At 45.0% G+C, this 11,281-nt stretch overlaps 1 pseudogene; it reads left to right on the top strand.

The window, feature by feature from the left end:
• Nucleotides 1-1,325: 1,325 nt before the first annotated feature.
• Nucleotides 1,326-4,613, top strand: LOC119345785 (annotated as a pseudogene).
• The last annotated feature ends 6,668 nt before the right edge of the window (nucleotides 4,614-11,281 follow it).

Raw genomic sequence — 11,281 nt, 5'->3', positions numbered from 1 at the left:
GAGTGGTGATATGTCGGATGATGATACATCAGAAGGGTATAAGGAATCAGCTGATGAACTAGAAGGTGACACTATGTCCGAGGACTCACTTGTGCATGTTGTCTCTAGTGAGGAGGAGGCAAGAGAAAGGAAAAAGAAAAAGAACAAGAGGCCAAGAGCCAATGCTCATGTTAGGATGTCATCGGATGTTTGCGCCCATTTTCACAAGGTCAAAGAGCCAGGAGCATCCTGGAGAGATGGTGTTGAAGGCCTCTTGTAACCATTGTCCAAAAAAGAGGTATGCGTATACGCAAGGTGGCAGCACCTCAACTATTGGAAGGCATATTTTAAAATGTGAAGGTTTAAGTGGCAAGATGGCTAGGAATGCCATCCAAACAACTCTTGAACTGCACAAAATCAATGGTCCAACAAGTGGCCCAACAATGCACCCCTCTATTCAGTAGAACCAAGGAATCGTCAAGGAGCTTATTGCTAAGATGATATGTGTGCATGAGTATTCATTTAGAATGGTTGAACATGAGTGGTTCAACATTCTAATGAAGTGCGTGAATCCAAATTATAAACCCATTGGAAGGAAGGCAATACGAGCCGAGTGCATGAGGGTTTACAAGAACGAAAAAGAGGTGCTTAAATCTCTCCTAAAGGGTGTGAGCTCCATATGTCCAACTACAGATTTGTGCACAAGCAACCAAACCTTATCTTACATGTGTGTGGTTGCACACTATATAGATGGGAATTGGAACTTACAAACCCGTGTGCTTGCTTTCATAGAGTTGGATCCTCCTCACTCAGGAAATGTCATTGCGGATGCTCTCTATGCGTGTGTGACAGAAAGAATATTGAGACCAAAATTATGTCTATCACACTTGACAACGCTTCAAACAATGATGGTACGATCGATGCTTTGAAGGCCAAGTTCTTGTTTAGGAGAGGTATGCTTGTATGCCTTCTGTTTTTACACATATGCTTGATGTTTTTTCTCATATGCTTGTTGCTATGCTCATATAGAAGCTCTCTGTGCTCATATGTTTGATGTTTGTGCTCATATGCTTGCTGTTTTTGCTCACATGCTTGTTGTTTTTGCTCATATGCTTGTTGCTACGCTCATATAGAAGCTCTTTGTGCTCATATGTTTGAAGTTTGTGCTCATATGCTTGCTGGTTTTGCTCACATGCTTGCTGTTTTTGCTCATATACATTTTTTCTTTTGTAGGTAAGGACTTCGAAGGCTAATATTTTCATATTCGTTGTTGTGCACACATCCTCAACTTGGTCGTGCAAGATGGGACAGAGATCTTAGATAATTTGATAAACAACTTAAGAGAGATGGTGAAGTACTTCAAGAGGTCACCTTCTCTTCTCCATACTTTTGTTGCCACTTGCAAAAGCTTGGGTGTCAAAGTTGGTAATCATTTACACCTGGATTGTAAAACAAGGTGGAGTTCAACCTATAAGATGATTAACACTGCCCGTGGATATAAGGAAGCCTTGACCTCTCATGTTGGTTCCAATGCCAACTATGCTTGGGCGCCGACAAATGCAGAGTGGGACATGTATGAGCTTATCTCTCCATTACTTGAGAGTTTGGCTGAGGTGACAAAAGCATTTTCAGGAAGTTTATATCCCACTTCGAACATCTTCCACCCATACATTGTTGGCGTCAAGCTTGCAATCAAACATGCAATGACTAGTGATAGTGACCACTACAAGGAAATGGGTGAAGCATTGTTGGAGAAGTTTGACAGATATTGGGAAGAAAAGAACAATGCCATGGTGATCGCAACCATCTTTAATCCACAGTACATATGCTTGCTATTTTTACTCCAATGATAGCTGTTTTTTACTTATATGGTTGCTGTTTTTAGTCCAACGGTTGCTGTTTTTACTAACATGCTTGTTGTTTTTACTTGTATGCTTTCTAATTCACTCTAATGCTATCATCTTTGATCCTAGGTACAAGATGAGTTACATAGAGTGGGCCTTTGGAGAACTATATGGAGAAGGAAGTGCGAGGTTTAGGACTGAGATCAAAATCGTGGAGAAAGAGTTGGCGGCCTTGTATTAAAAATGTGTTGCTCAAGATAAGCAAGCTGGAAATGGAGAAAGTTCATCTTCCTTTGCAAACATTCCTAGTATCCCGGTTCAAGCTGGGTACCAGTCCTTCTTATCGTCCCGTTCAACAAGAATATCAAAGAGTGAGTTGAGGAACTACTTAGAGGATGAGGTTGCCCCTCGCAACAAGGCTCTTGATCTTCTTGGTTGGTGGAAAGACAATGCTCCTAGGTACCCAATTATGGCCAAGATAGCCAGGAGGTTCCTTACTATCCCGGCTACCTCCATGTCTTCGGAATCTACCTTCAGCACGACCAGATTTTAGGTATGTCAACTCGTACTATTGAACTTTGGATATAAACTTGTCAACTTCTCATCCTCAAACTAGTTTGTCAACTTGTGTTGTATTAGATGACTATAGGAGTTTGTTAAAACCGGTTATGCTGGAGGCATTAGTTTGTGGTGCAAGTTATATCAAGGGTGCTCACATTGACTTGAATCTGGTGGTATGTTTGCCATCTTTTCCTTACCTTTTCTTTCTTTCTTTTTTGGTCTTGTTGTATGTGATGTGAGCATTTGTTTAACTTCAACACTTGTAACCGAGGGATGAGAATGAAGAGGATGATGTTGAGAACATCAAGTTACCCATTGTGGTGGAGGAGATCAACGATTGGTAACTATTCTTCCTACATGTTTCACTTGTCATACAATACCAAATATTATTTGTGTGAATGTTGCTTATCTTACTTGTAGACTTTCATTATGTGGATGTTGATCTTGCTATTCTGGAGATGGATGTCAAAGTGGTATTTCTCATGTGAAGGCTACTTTTGAATTTGTGTTATGTTGGAATTTGTCAAGTCATGAACTATGAATTGCTATTGCAAGTTTCGAGATGAACCTCTCATTTCTGTTATGTTGAACTTGTCAATTGACATGAACTCGAAATTTGCATTGCAAGTTTGTAATTGTGTCGTTCAATGATGATAAGACCTTATGTTTGTGGATGTGATTTTTTTGCTATTGTTCTTCTCAGAATCAATTGTTTTGATGTCCAAAATACAAATAAAACATTGTCCAAATTTAGTTGTGCCATACTAGTCATTATACAGAAACAGAGCACTCACTAAATTTGGACAACCTAAATTGTGGCCAAAAAGCACAACAGGGCACTCCCAGGAGAAGCTACTGGCTAATAATGGCCAAAACGCTTAATATAGCACTCCTAGGGATAGCTACAGTCTAAATATGACAAAACAGCCTAAACAGAGTCCCAGCCATCGGTCCATTCGGGCTGACCGAGCTTTGCTCCTCTCGGTCCGGTCCTCGAAAATAGGCTTGCTGGCCACCTCGGTCCGGTCCGGACCGAACCGGCCGCGGCCGGTCCAAAGGCTGGCTCGGTCAAAGCCCGGATCGGACCGGACCGCGTCCACCCTGATCCACGCTTCCGGGCGACCTCATCTTCCGCATCGTCGACTCCTTCCTCGACGACAACGACCTCAACTGTTACATGGAGTACCGCACTGTCTGCACAGGCTGGCGCGCTGCCACCGACGATCCAAGGAGCTACGCCTCCGACCCCCGCTTTCACCCGAGCCGGTGGATCATCCTCGATGAGGTTTTCCAGAGCCAAGGAATATGCTCCTGTTGAACACCGACACTGTCGCTTCCTCCACAAGAATCTTCCGCAGCTCGGCGATTACCACGTCGTGGCTACCACTCTCGACGGCTACTTCGTTATGGCGGAAAAGATCGCTCCTCACGCCGCTCGTGTCCTCAACCCTCTTACTGGCGTCGTGATCCGTTTCGCGTCGCCCGTGCCCCCTGATGTGGGGGGAGTCGCTGATGTCCTTTTCCCCCATGGCTCTTCGCTCCGACTCACTGTGTTCTCCGACTCATCTCGCAAGGCTTACTCGGAAGCTCCTCACAGTGAAAGTTTCGTCAGATACAACCATAAGCAGCCAGCAGCTTACGATTTCTTCCGAAAGGCGGTCGTGGGTGGTGTCCACGCAAGCTTTTCTGAAGCATCCGTAGTTCGTGAGATGATTATATGCTTAGGAAAATTTCTTTCGGTTAATCTTTCTCCTGTGACCGAGGTTTTCTCCCTTGATTGTCCTGGACATGGGTACGGCATGCGGTGTTTCCTAGTGGATTTGCATGGGCATATATGTATCATCATGAAGATCTTGAATCCACAGGGAGTCTTGGCTCTCTTTGCTTTCCAATTTGACACCGAGAGGTAACCTCTAGTGTCTGAAGACCACATACAGATATGCAATCTTCATCAGTGACCACAGGTGCTTCTCCGTCGATGTTGATGAGTTCCCAGGAACTGAGCCAGAATGTGTGTACTACACTCAACATTTGGGTTCATCCGCTCATATCTGCAAGTGCAACATCAAGGATAACAAACTAGAGAGGATCTCTTAAGCTGCAGATTTTGTGAAGCAGGACAAGAAATTTGTCTTGGCCGCTGACCGTCCTTACACCATGATCCACCTTCTCACCAGCTACACCATCAACAACCTGGATTCTCAACTGGCCTTGCAACAGATTCCATAAGGCGTCGGCAGATCTTCGTTTAATTCCTAAGGATAGTGATTTCAATCCGACAAGAAGGCTATGCATTTGCTAAGTAATTCTTCTTGTTTCCCGTCTAGTCTTTCGTTTAGTTATTATGGTTATTATGCCTTGCCTGGTTAAGAGTAAGAAACAGGTAGATTCTATGTTAGATCACCTTTAGTGGAACTGCAGTTTGATGTCTTAATTGGTACTATTTGGTATCAACCTAATGCGGCATCTATTATATATCGTGCTTGATGGATGCTATCTTATTTAGATATGTATACTTGTTATTCTCTTGTATTACTACTTCCTAGCAAATGCAATGTGGTGCTTAATTTCTAGCAGTAGTAAATGTTGGCCTTGTCAACTTCTGGATTTTGCTAGCCTGTCTAGGGAGGACCTTCTTGGCTCTTGAGTAATACAAATCCCTTTTACCCTCGCAAAAAAACTTCTGGATTTTGCTCCTGCAATGGAACCATCTTTGCAATGTCATGTCCTGTACATGACATGGTGTTATATTTGCTTACTGACAGTTTGTCGAGCTGCTGTACAATGTTTCCTGGGCATACAACAGGGTATGAAAGGAATGTTTCATCTATTTTTGTAATTCTCTGATGCATCTATGCTTGAGTCCCTTGAACTAGTTGCATTTGTACATAGTTTGTTCGTTGCATTTATGGGCATTACTAAAGAAAAACAATCTGCAGCATGAATGTTGTTAAAGAACTAAACTAAAGATGTTCACTGCTTATAAATATGTGTCACGCAGTTGGCCGTTGCTGTTTCTACAAGGGTATTGTAGATTCTGTTTCTTTTTTGTACTACATTTACAAAGATTTTATCCTGTTTAGACAATCCATGTGTCCACCTGATCACCGAACCAGAAGAGTAGACTATCAGGAGCTCAAAATGTCCTTGTACTGCTGCAACAGTAAGCACCGAACAGATGTTGGAAGTAACATAGGCTAGTGGATGAACTACTGAAACATCAGTTCTAACCATACCTTGTACGATTTCTTCTTTATCTACAACTGCAGCGCCGTCGGTTTGTTGTCGGAGAACAATGTGTTTAGGCGTTTCTTAATTGTAGCTGCAGTTGATGGGCGGGCCAATCATTCAGTTTGCTTCTACTATAGATTCTATCCCCAGGCAACTACTGGACACTTGAAGTCTGCATTTTGCCATCAGTGGTAGAAAAAGGGCCTGTTGTCCCGGTTCGTAAGGGCCTTTTGTCCCGGTTCTGGAACCGGGACTAAAGGGTCGGTACTAATGCCCTGTCCCTTTAGTCCCGGTTCAATCCAGCACCGGGACAGATGGGCCTCCACGTGGCCTGTGCGCGGAGCCCAGGCAGGAGACCCTTTGGTCCCGGTTGGTGGCACCAACCAGGACCAATAGGCATCCACGCGTCAGCATTGCTGTGGTTGGGTTTTTTTTTTGAAAGGGGGGGTGTTTGGGGGTTTTGGGGGGTTAATTTAGGTGTTTCATATATTGTGTTAGCTAGCTATAATTAGTAGAGAGAAGTGTCCTCTCTTATGTCCGTGCTTGGTCGACACTACGTACTATACATACATATAGAGAGGACTAGACACGCTAGCTAGCTAGTAAGCAAACAAAGGAAATAGAAGATCGTCATGAACATATATGCATACAGAGAGAAGTGATATCGACCACCTCTCCTTCTCCGAGAGATTGGTCGAACAACAAGTTCTCGTATATCTATCCGACACTACCGGCTACATATATACAATAATTATCTCTTACAAATATAATCATACGGACTCATGGTCCACATAGTATTCTCCGTCTTCAGCGATCACGTGGTCAAGAAAGAATGCCGCCAATTCCTCTTGAATTGCTCGCATGCGAGCTGGTGCTAGGAGTTCATCCCGCTTCCGAAACATCTAATTTGAAGAAGGGGGTCAATACATATATATATATATATATATGAATGAATGAAACTCAACACAAATGAAGGTAATAAAATAAAATTGTGAATGTTGTTATTTACGTACTTCATATTGTCCGTCAGAGTACCCGCCCCGCTCACAGGTCGTGTGGCGAATGGACTCGTGGACGTAGTATCCACAGAAATCATTCCCTTGTTCCTGCCACAACCACTTTACAAGAAATAGAGGTCATTCAAACTGATAAGCAAGAATGCTAAATGGTATTGATGAAACTAGCGCTTGAATCACTAGGAGATGCGCGGAACATGCTACTATAGTACTTACTTTCGGGTGTCTAAATTCCAGCTCCTTTGGCAGTCCCGGAACTTTTTTGGTGAATTTTCTTCAAACCCTGCCGGACAAAGAAAACAATTACTTGATATCAGGAAATGAACAAAGTTGCTGATATGGTGGATAATGATCGATTTAACTTACTTCTTGAGGATTTCAGTCATGTCCGCATACTCCTGGGGATATTTTCGTTTAGAGTCCAAGACGGTTACTACTCCCTGCTCAAGCCTAATCTCTAGGAGAATATAGTGGAAACTGCACACGCATGCATAACTCATCAATTACATTACTATAACCTGGACTAATATATAAGGGAAACCGAATATGCACAAGACGGTAACACTCACTTAAAGTTCTAAGGAAAGAGTATTATATCTTTTTTTTCATTATTTTGAATGCTCGTAGCAAGTTGGCCTCGGTATCTTCGGGACGATGTTCAACCTCAGTTGCATCTATGAGATATGTGTTAACGAACCCAATATCACCGATTTGTCTTTTCTTCAATTCGGCGATCTTCAATCTGCATAATATAGTGAGGATAATTATAAATACATGCAATGAAAGAGATGAGCTATATAGAGAGACTTAATGACAGAAGTAGTAGTACTTACAGACAGTAGCAGGTGATCGTTGCTTTATCGAGGGCCAATTGATTGAAAAACTGATAGAACTCCTCAAATGGAATAGGCAATAGTTCAATTCCAACGAGGTCATGCTCCGGTTTAACTCTCGCATACAAAGTACTCCTCCCCCCAGACTCTCTGCAGATTTTCAAGTACCAATCATGTAATCTTCGCATCATCGTTGTTAAAGATTTTTCTTCTTTGACGAGAGGCATCCCGTACTCGTATCTGTGTATCTGCACCTCCATGGGATCATAATGTACATCGTCAGGCAGGTAATCGTCAACATTTCCATAACCGGGCACCATCCTTGGATCGACGATGTCGCTAGGCACCTTGAGCAGGGGGCACGATTGCTTCACTTGTTCGCCGAGCTGGGCAATTTGTTTCCCATCTGCTCGTCATTCTTTCAGCCTTTGATCACTGACTGTACTTCCCGACCGCTCCACTTCGGCCCATGTCTTTGCAATAATGCGCTCATAGTTGCCTTTCGGCGGAGACTTGGGTGGTTTTGCCAGGGCAGCCAGAGTGCGCTTCACTTTCACCGGATCTACCTTCTCCTCCGGAGGTGGATGTCTCTTTGCTTTCAACCCTTGAAACCAGTCATCCACTTCGGTTCGCGCGATCTTCACGTTCTCCTCCGGGGTCCTCTCGTATGGTAACTTCTGTGGACTCTTCAGAGAAGGACCGAATCTGTATGTCCTCCCGCCTCTGGTTGTACTGCTAGACGCCGGCCGAGCAGATGAAGCGGTTATCTTCTTTACTTGCTTACGAGGCGGAGGAGAAGGACTACGACAGGCCGGAGCAGCTGCCGGAGCGGCGGCGGGTCTCTTCCGCCCTTGTTGACGAGGCGGAGAAGGAGGAGGCTGGCTGCTCGGGCACGTCGGCGCAGGAGGAGTGCCGCCACGCGTCGGAGAAGGAGTCGGCCGAGGGCCCTGATCGTCACTCGCCGGAGGAGGAGGCGGTGGAGGAGGTGGAGTGCCCTGACTCGCCGGAGGAGGAGGAGGAGGCGGAGGCGTCCAGTTCGGAAGGTTGATGAGCTCCTTCTGCCATAGGCATGGAGTCTTCAGAGCAGACCCCAGCCGAGTCTCCCCTTCACCGGTAGGGTGGTCAAGCTGGAGGTCCTCAAATCCCTCCGTTATTTCATCCACCATCACCCTAGCATATCCTTCTGGAATCGGCCGGCAGTGAAAAGTTGTGCTGGGTTCAGTAGGATAAACAGAGCCAACAGCCGCCTTGACCTTCAAATTCATCCATTGCGTCATAAGGTGGCAATTTTGGGACTCCATGATAGCATCCACGGGATAGCTGGCAGGAGCCGTCAAGGCATGCTCCGGCTGAAGCAGCTCGGTGGAAGCCACGCTGCTTCTGTGCTGAGATGGCGGGGTAGCTTCGGGGGAAGCTTCGGCAGTACATTTGCTACGATTTGCTTCTCGTTCCTCTATCGCGTCTACCCTTGCTTGCAGCGCCTGCATTTGGGTCTGCTGCACTTTTTTCCTCCTCTCATGGGATTTGTAACCGCCTGCGTCCGGAAACCCAACCTTCCACGGACTGGAGCCTGGCATGCCTCGTGTCCGTCCAGGGTGCTCAGGATTCCCGAGGGCCATTGTGAGCTCGTCGTTCTCTCTGTCTGGAAAGAACTACCCTTTCTGCGCTGCTTCGATATACTGCTTAAGCTTCCTGACTAGTATGTCCATTTGATCGTTCGTCCAAATGCACTTCCCTGTTACAGGGTCCAAGGTTCCGCTAGCCCCGAAGAACCAAGTTCGGCAACGGTCTGGCCAGTTAATTGTCTCTGGTTCGATACCTTTATCAACCAGATCATTCTCAGTCTTGGCCCACTTAGGCCGGGCTACGAGGTAGCCACCTGACCCCGTGCGATGGTGAAGCTTCTTCTTCGCAGCATTTTGCTTGTTTGTCACCGACATCTTCTTACTCTTTTCCGATGTCTTGTGGGCCACAAATGCGGGCCAGTGATCTCTGATCTTCTCATATCTGCCCTTGAATTCTGGTGTCTCATTATTTTCAACAAACTTATTTAGCTCTTTCTTCCACCTCCTGAATAGTTCTGCCATCCTCTTAAGAGCAAAAGACTTGATTAATTGCTCTTTAACTGGGTTCTCTGGATTATCCTCTGGCGGTAGGGTGAAATTTGACTTCAGCTCAGTCCAAAGATCATTTTTCTGCATATCATTGACATAAGACACCTCAGGGTCTTCTGTAGCCGGCTTAAACCATTGATGGATGCTTATCGGGATCTTGTCCCTAACCAGAACCCCGCACTGACCAACAAATGCGTTCTTTGTTCGGATGGGTTCAATCGGTTGGCCGTCGGGCGCGATTGCTATGATCTCAAACTTTTCATCGGAGCTCCACTTTTTCTTCGGGCCTCGTCTCTTTACCGAAGTTGTGCTCGATCCGGAGGGCTAGAAAAAAGAACAAATACTTAATTAATATGTGTACATACCAAAACAATGAATGCATTAATTAGCTAGTCAGCACAGGCTTAACTAATATATATACCTGGCCGGACTCGGTTCGGTCACCGGAGCCGTCATCACGGTCTCCTTCTTGCACCGGCATTGGGTCACCGGAGCCGTCCTCATGTTCTTCTTCTTGCACCGGCACTAGGTCACCATAGCCAGCTTCTTCACCCTCTCCTTCCAGACCATCGGTGTCGTTGAGAAACAACGAGACGACATCACTTAATTATGCGATTATGTCCCTCAACAACACTTCTTTTGCTTCGTCTCGGGCGGTGTTGATAGTTTCTACAAATATTTACAACATGGCAATTATTATTCAAACATGACAGATGGATATATTAGTGGAAAACGTAGAACTAGCTACCTAATCATAGTAAGGAATCACATATATTAATTAGTGGCCTCGACGCTGCTTCTCTAGGGTTTGGGGTGGCCTCGACAACGCTTCAAGGAGGGGGTAATATCGACCCCCCCACGTGTTGAAGCTATCGGGAGGGGGTATATATCGACAACAACGACACTACATCTATGTCCCTCGACGACCCTCGTTCCCGATAAAAAAAAGAGGAAGAAGAAGAAAAAAAAGAGGAGAAGAAAGAATAGAGGAGAAGAACTCCTCTATTCTTTCTTCTCCTCTTTTTTTTCTTCTTCCTCTTAATTTTTTTATCCTCTTCTTCCTCTCATGTTCGAGAGGATCGCTGAGGGGTCGGGAGGTTGCCTAGTGTCAAAGGATTCAACAAAACCATGTCTTCATCATTAGGCGAAAGTAACAGGTGCATGATGGTACGAAGCTCTCCAAAGTTATTTTGGAACGGAGTCCTAGATAGGATAATTCACTTTTTGGTACAAAGTTCAACAAGAACCTTCCAAATATCGTTATTTGGAATGCCTTTGCTGAAATTCATACAAAAAGGCAAATTATCCTATCCGGGACACCATTCCAAAATAACTTTGGAGGACTTCGTCATGCCCTGGTTACTTCTGGCTAATAATTAAGCCATGGATTTCTTCAATACTTTGACACTAGGAAATCTCTCTCTCGACCTCTCGGCGATCCTCGACCCCTCGAACCCTCGACGACCCTGGAACCCTCGACCCCTCGGCGATCCTCTTCTTCCTCTCATGTTCGAGAGGATCGCCGAGGGGTCGGGAGGTTGCCTAGTGTCAAAGGTTTCAACAAAACCATGTCTTCATCATTAGGCGAAAGTAACAGGTGCATGATGGTACGAAGCTCTCCAAAGTTATTTTGGAACGGTGTCCTAGATAGGATAATTCGCTTTTTGGTACAAAGTTCAGCAAGAACCTTCCAAATATCGTTA

This window comes from Triticum dicoccoides, unplaced genomic scaffold, assembly GCF_002162155.2.
Source record: "Triticum dicoccoides isolate Atlit2015 ecotype Zavitan unplaced genomic scaffold, WEW_v2.0 scaffold29316, whole genome shotgun sequence".
Classification (NCBI taxonomy): domain Eukaryota; kingdom Viridiplantae; phylum Streptophyta; class Magnoliopsida; order Poales; family Poaceae; genus Triticum; species Triticum dicoccoides.
This window is presented reverse-complemented; position numbering and strand designations above follow the sequence as displayed.